At 37.8% G+C, this 8155-nt stretch overlaps 1 long non-coding RNA gene across 1 annotated transcript; it reads right to left on the bottom strand.

Annotated features, from left to right (window-relative positions):
* Positions 1 to 1703: 1703 nt before the first annotated feature.
* On the bottom strand, positions 1704 to 7148 carry Gm40176. The gene is made up of 4 exons (XR_867737.2): positions 7070 to 7148; positions 6313 to 6474; positions 6061 to 6168; positions 1704 to 1780 (listed from the first exon to the last, which is right to left on the bottom strand). It is a non-coding gene; the product is annotated as a predicted gene, 40176 (long non-coding RNA).
* Between the last annotated feature and the right edge of the window lie 1007 nt (positions 7149 to 8155).

Genomic DNA, 8155 nt, shown 5'->3' with positions numbered 1-8155 from the left:
TCAAACACGCTGGCCTACAGTGTTTCTTAAAAACAAAACTATTTAAGTATTGTTAGAAACAAGGTAGGAAAACTTGATCACTCATTCAATTCTCCAGACATTTAAAATGCCAATGTTAACTTCAAAACCTCACAATAGAATCTATAATGTTAAAGATAAAACTATAATATAATCAAACAATTGCATTTCTGGAAATCTACTCTGGAGAAATTAAAACTTACACACATACAAAATCCTCTTCACCAATGTTTACAGACTCCTCACAGTAGCCAAACACTGGTAATAACCCAGATATGACTTTGGACAATGTGCATGAATAAGCAAGCTGGACTGTCTAGGTCATAGAATAGAGCTCAGCAATAATCATGAGTGGACGTGATACAAACAACCGTCTTGATTAATTTCTAGACGATGACAATAAGAAAAAAGGCAGCCCTAAAAGTTCACAAAGTTGCATTCCTTGAGATTGTTTCCACTAGAGATTGAGGAGAGGGTAGAAATAACTGTAGCAATAAGGGGGTGACATTAAGAAAACTTTTTGATAATGGAAATATTCTGTGTCCTGATTGTATCAGTATTAATATCCTGGACAAGATGCTGTATTATAGTGGCATGAGGTATTTCCATTGAAGGAAAATGCACAAATGAAGTAGGGTATTTCTCTGCTTGTACCTTAGAGTTATGGCACAGTGAAAAGTTTAAGTTTAAAAGAGGGCAAGGAATGGATATATTTTCTTCAGATTTAGTATTCACAATGCACATCTGTGAGTCAGGCCATGTGTTAAGCACACTGTATCAATTAACTCCCTTACTCCTCAAAATAGTTCTATGAGGCAGGTGTCTGTTATCCTTGCTCTGGATATGTGCAGACTCGATACAGAGGATATCTGAATCCAATGTATTATGTGAAGGGTATAGATTTATTTCATTTCCAAGATGAAAAAGTAGGGAAAACGAACAACTTACCATCTGGTTTCAGTAACTGTCAGTTCATGACAAGTCCTGTTTTATTCAAACCCTTTCTTTCTCTCTGCCTTTTGTTTATTTTCCACAAATATTTCATATCCTATCTTTTAACTGTATTTCAAAATGGATGCCCCGAGATAAGGACTATTTTTACAAACATAACCTTTTAGCCTGGCTGTACCTATAAATATATAAATGATGATCTTTCAATATTATCGAATAAACTGAGAAGATGTTTTAACTAAGGCTTCATCATTCTACAGTTATATGTTTAACCAATAAGCAAAATAAAAATCTGCTACCTTCTAACCACCCTCAGCTAGAAAACAAATACCAAGTATAAGCACAGAACATTACTGCAAAGCATAACCTTACGCTGAAGCAAGATTAATCTGTGGCATCTTACTGATAGCCAGGGTAGAGTGCTAAATTAGAACTAAGTTCTACTAGGATCCTTGATTTCTTATATGGAGCCATTGATGACTGTATCTTACTAAGCTTCATGGTTTCAAAGCTATCATGTTTTTCAAATGTTGCTTTTCAGAAAACTTTTGGTCACCATTCTTATTCCATAATCATTGGTCTTAAAGTGTATCACCACAGTATTTCAGTTTCTTCTGATTTCATTCCTTGGTGGGGTTCCATTTCCTTATTTGTTTAATTAATATACCATGGGACATGTCTGGTGCGCTCATGCAAGGTAAGAGAATGGCATTTGGGGAATTTGAATCACTCACATTTTGTTTCATGTTCAGACTTATACATCGAAAAAGAGTACTGCATTCTGAAGATTCCAGTCCATTCGAAGCATTTTCTATTAAGAAACACAAGAAAAGAAACATGCTTCTGTCCACATTTCACAGTTACAAAAACTGATGCGCAGAAGGGTCACTTTCCTCACAAACTTTGCAAATGACAGAATCTAAGAGGTTTCAGACGTGTTGTAGTGTATGAGTGCTGCCAAATTCAGGTTTCCTGCATGCCCACAAGTGTTCTAACCCTGAACAAAGCCTATACTTAAAAAATAATTGGGGTGGGGGGGGTGGCAAAGAATCAGACTAGTAACCATTAAAATACAATTCAGATGGGGGGTTGTTAGCTGAGATTTAAATCTGCATTAATTGTGCTGCCTTATGTCTAGGTATTCCCTAGAGTCCAATAATAAATACCAAGTTTTGGTAAAGTCAAGCTATACCTTGACCTATCTAGTTAGACTTTCTATAAAACGGAATTTCCAAGTAGCTGAAAATCAGTCCACAGGTGTGATTGGTGTAACATGCATGGACTTATATTGATTTCCTAGTGTTTACAACCCATGTGTTTAGACAAAGGACAATGTTGTGAATTCATGTAGTAAAACAGGTAGCAGCCTTTTGGTAATCTGCCAGCTGGGCAAATCAATGCCACTCTGTGCTTAGCACCATAACTGAGCTTTCCTTTTCTAAGGAACTCAGGGCATGTAATCCACTGCTAATTGCCTTGATTATGACTTATCTCACCTCTAATCTCCATGACCCTTGCCCAGTCTATTTCTGACTTAATGAGCCATACCCGTAAAGTTTACACTGTCCTTTTGGTAAGACTTACTACGATGTTCTTATGAAGTAAGATATTTTTTTGTTCTTCCTTTCGACTACATGAGGTTGAAGGCTTGGCACCTTGATCTTAAACTTTGCCATCTATTTGCATAATTATTCCTTAAACCGTGTTTATGTCTCTGGGCATTTAAAACTTTCAAATATTAAGGTTTCTTTTTTTCTTTGCTAATTTCCTTTGCATTTGACTACTCATATTATAAAGCTGTAGAGTTCAGTGACTTCTTCTTTAAATGGTGACCAAAGCTAAAAATTGAAATTTTAGTCTCATGCCAGAAACAACTAAATTCAAGAAAAATACATGAAGCAGGACTTAAGTAATTGCTATCAAACATGTCTTTTGCATTCCTGTGACATGGAGAAACTGATTAAATGAGTCCATTGGTCTTGTAGCTCATTTCCTGAAGAACACTTCCAGGCTGATGTGGAAAAGTCCTTTAGACTTCCTGAGTGCAGAGACAGAGAAGAAAGAGGAGAACCACCAGACCTCAGAGCCAAGATCTGAGATGCAACACTGGCAAAGCGAAGGGCTCTGTGTAGTTACAGAGGGATGTTCTAGAGAATTCCATTTAAAAACAAAACAAAACAAACAAACAAAAAACACTAAGAAAAACTTTATAAACCAAAACAGAAAACAAACAAACAAACAAAAGCCAAAAATAATCTATCCCTTCATGGTAAACAAGCCCCATCAAATGTATTTTAAAAATTATCTCCAGAGCATCCACCAACTAGGAGCACTTTCAGTCTCCAGCAACTCTATAGAAAGCCCCTTAACTTATGAGGCAGTCATAACAATAAGGAAATTTTACCATATTAGACTAGAGGCTTCGTGTTAATGGCGAATGTGGCTTTGCTCTCACCTAACAAAACTTAAAGGCTGGAAGGAAGTTAAGTATCACTGATTCTAAATAGCCTAACTATATCTCTGAAGAAAGCCCTGGGTTATGAATGAAGTATCAAGACACAGGGCATACTATCTCATGATAGTTATTAAAATATAGAATAGCTGTAAGTGTTGTGTGCTTATAAATTTGTATATATATGTATTCATGACTCTCTACGTAAAAAAAAAAATTATATGAGCAACAATGGAATTCAGATTATTTTTCTAGATTAGCAAAAATATCAAGCTCACAGCTCAAAAAAGTTCCCAAACCGTAAAGCACAATGACAGGGGATTTATATTAAAGCATATTAAAACTAAATGTATAATAACATGTCAAAAATTATATTATAGCATAAGAAATATTAATTCTAAAAATAGACATACAAAAAGTTTTAGTTTTAGAGAAATAAGAATTACAGAAAGTGTGTTGTCTGAATTAATTCAAGTGTGGATTTGATGAAAAACATCCTCTAGTAACTGAATTGAAACTAAAGAAAAACAAAAAAACAAAAAACTCACCAAACTTCCGTCTTAAAACTCTCCAAAATATTTTTTTTTCAAAACTTAAAGCATAAAGGTCTTCAGACAAAAAATTTGAAAGAATTCAGTGCTTGCTTCTCTGTAACCCTTAGTTAATATTCTTGCTGTCAGCTCCATGTCTCTTGCCCAAATAGGAGTTTTTCTATTAAGCTTGCTAATCTTATAGATCATTTCCAAAATGTGACATGACCTACTTTAAAACATCATTCTCTTATAGGTTAATGGTTTTTAGGGCATCAAACAGAAACCCTACAGACACTGAAACTTGGTGGAATATTTCTCAGCTCAACTCTTTGCTGTTCCTTAATGCCCTAACCAGTCACCATCCCAGACACCATATGCTATTTTCTACTCTTTATCAGATGCACGGTGCTCCGTTATTTTCCTGAATGATGACAGTTCAGTGGCTAATGCAGAAATTCAAAATAACTGCTTTGGAGGCCTGAGCCATAAGTGGGACATCTACACCTGCTCCCAAGGCCCAGGGCCCATTTTGGAAAAGAGCATTGAAAGATTCTAAGAGCAGAGGCCAGAGATAAGTGGATCAAGACATTGTCTTCTTGTTGTGACAGAATCTCTGCACTCACTGAGATTGTAGCTAACTGTACAAACATGCACAATACCAAACCACTCAACACCACAGCTTGAGGATCAGAGGGGGCTGAGAGCCCCACCACTACCTGATGAGCTATTGCCAGTTGGTGGCTCCGGGGGAAAGGAGAGTCAGTTTTCCTCAAGGGTGTGGCCCAATGCAGTTCTGCCACATGAAAGTAAGTAGCCTTAAAGCCATACTCATGAGCAACATGAATTGAAATCCGTGAATAAAAAAACAAGAGGCATGAAGTTGGGAGAGGGAGGAAGGAGGTAGGGGAAGCGATGGAGGTGTGAATATAATCAGAATACACCACATACATTTTTCAAGAATTAATACAAGTGTTTATATAGAAGAGCGTTGGATTAATCCCTGCACACACGCTTCCTCTGACCTGCATTAGGAATGGGAGGTGATGTCTTCAGATGTTGCTGCCACTGTGATTTCTCCACTACATAGAGCGACAACAGGGAACAAAACTTTCTCCTCTCAGTTGCTTTTGCCAGGGTGTTTTGTTGCAGCAACAAGAAAGAAAAGCATGATATTTGTTCTCACCCACTGAAGTCTTCAAACCCTAGCTATTATTTTGAAGCAACATTAGGAGATTATAGTTTTCTTTCTCATCTTAATTTGCTCTTATGGGATACAATAATGGATAACAACTAATGTCTTTAAATTAAAGTGTATAGCTTCAGTGTGTGTGAGTGTTTGTGTGTGTGTATGTGTATGTGTGTGTGTGCATGTGTATATGTGCGTGTGCGCGCACGTGTGTGTGTGTGTGTATAAAAATATTAGTATTCTATACTGATTGAAATAGTATGCTGAGTTAATATATGTTATATCTGGTAAACATCTTAGGAGCTCTGTTTTCTTATGTCGAAAGTTAAAACACACAAATAAGAATCTTCCTTGAATTGGTATTCCAAACTTTCATGAAATACACATATCTTTATTGTATACCTGATTCAAAAGATAAGCACCATGCTTTTATTTTAATTTTAATAATTCTACTATATCACCCTTTGAATCTTTATGTAACTTTTAAATATCTGCTCTACCGTAAGATTGACATAGTAGGCAATGCATAATCACTGTCGTCACCACGTGGTCACTGCTAAGGCCACAGCAGCTCGATAGCTGAAAATGTTCAAGAAAAATATTTCATCCAGTAAATGGCTCAAACAACAGAAAAACACATTTTTAGCAAAAGGTACAATAACAAATATTTTTGGATTTTTTTGATATTTTGACAGTTAGAAGACATTTTTGACATCTAGAAGACTTATTATAATTCAAAAAGATGAAGTAAAAGCTCCTGAATCCTGATCCGTGCGTAATTCATCCAAAGTTTAAGACGCACACACAGGAGAAACCAAACGCAATGGTGTTAAGGGTAAATGCACTGAACTCACAGCTTTAATTTGGATTAGAAAGACAGATCTCAGAGAACAAAGGCTGAGACTGGAAAGGAAACACACCTGGGTTATGCTTTGCAGCCAGGAAGGTTTAAGGCAGCAAGGGGTACCTCCGAACATTAGACTTCACTTGGTAAACTCTGAGGGGCCATATGTAAATCAACAGGAGAGCTGTATTAACAAGGGAAGACAGTTTTAAGTAACACAAACATCAATAAATATTTATGCAATCCACAGTTTCTGTATACATTTTCCTATTGACAGACACATAACTTATTTTCTACATTGTAAATAACATCACAAACACTGACGTACGGATATGTCGAAGATCGATTGACATGAAGTCCTCCAGGTGAACAACCAGGAACAGTACAGTTGTGTCGCGGGGTTGATAACTCTCCAGGTATTTTAGGAGTCTTCACATTGATTTCCCTGGTAGATGGCCTAGAAACAAACTGATTGTGGAAACAGAGAGGACTAACGGGAGAGAGGAAAGTGGAAATGAGGCTGGAGAGCAGGGATTAGAATAATATGCTCTAAGTACATTATTTGCTCACATGAGAATTGTCCTATTATGTAACCTCGTGCTACATACCACGAAAATTAAAGTCATTGACAGGGCATTTTCAGAATAGAGTGGCATGTTTCCACACTTGAGCAGTCTTCTGATTCGGGATCATCCACACAGGTGCTGCCAGGACCCGGTGGAGATACTGCGGCCATCAGGGCATGGTCTTCCCACTCTTGAAAAGGAGTGCTGTGAGGGCTGAAGCTGCCATATCCACAACCTTGAGGTTTATTGCAAGGATCAGGTGAAGGCCAGTGCGGTTCCCCACTACTTTTCTAAGCTAAGGATTAAACAGTTGAACTGCTGGAACCTGGCATTTCCTTGCATCAGTGGTCACCATAGCTGGAAGGACTCCCTTCAGCCTTGGGAAAGCTTCCTCGGAGCTGTGTTCAGTCTAGAAGGCTTTTTCCGCACACATTCTCCCTCCCTAGGTTACTAGGTCTCTTGTACTGTGAACATAGCTTTCCTTTCTGCTTCTTTCAGGACCCAACCAGAAATACAAACCTTTACAAATCTGAAACATTAGTGCGAAGAAGGCAACTTTGTAGGAGGATGTACTTGACGGCGAACATCTGTCCAGTGAGAATCTTCTAAAGGGAAAGAAACAGAAACAGAGCTGGTGTGTGATGAGCTACACAGAACAGATGGATCCACTGTGACGGAGGAAACGGAGCTGAGCTAGCCACTGAACAACGGCATGGAGGGAACCACGGGAAGGAAGGAGCTGACAGTAGCCTCAGGCTGATCACACAAAGGAGGGGGAAGGCATCGTGCTGAGAACACGCCAGCCCTCACTCTCACCCCATATGAAAACATTAGTGAGCCAGGCATGATCCCGGTAACTCAATAGAAGCCAAACCCCACTGCTGTCCACCTTCCGACATTACAGGAAAATTAAAGGTGAGCCGAGTAAAGCTGTAACTCTCACACTTTGAAAAAAGATTGGTCACGTTGGACCCAGCAGTCCTGTGGACATCATGCAACTGATAACATTGTGTCAGTGTTTAGTACGGAATTATCATTGAGAAAAATACCTAATCATGTGACTAATAACTACAATGATTAAATAGCAGAATAAATTTAATCCTGATCTTAATTTCTGAGTTGACACTGAGAGAGTATTGGGCAAGGTCTGAATACTCCATTTTTCTTCATGTAGCCTAAGAGGAAACCAAGTAGTATTTACTTGCAGATGTAGAGAAAATCAGCTGTGGGACAAGGCAAGGATGATGTTACAATATTGCTATAGAAGGAGGACGATTATGGCAAGTTCACAACTACATAGAAGGAAACCAAATTATATACAAAGGATAATTTAGGAGGAGGTATGAGAATATTAGTTTAGTCATTTCTCAGTAGGGTGATAATACCAGAAAGGAGATGGGTCACTTGTTCAGGCTCTGGGGCTGCCTCATTTGTACAGGCAACCTTCAGCATTCACAGTGGTCAAGACTCGAGAATATCACCAAGTATGCTGAAATTGTGCAAATTTTAATATTCATTCAATGGGAAAATTAAAATAATTGCATGATGGTAAAAACATTTAAAGCATTAAAATACTAGATAATAAATATACAGAAAACTGAAAAT

This window comes from Mus musculus, chromosome 3, assembly GCF_000001635.26.
Source record: "Mus musculus strain C57BL/6J chromosome 3, GRCm38.p6 C57BL/6J".
Lineage (NCBI taxonomy): Eukaryota > Metazoa > Chordata > Mammalia > Rodentia > Muridae > Mus > Mus musculus.
This window is presented reverse-complemented; position numbering and strand designations above follow the sequence as displayed.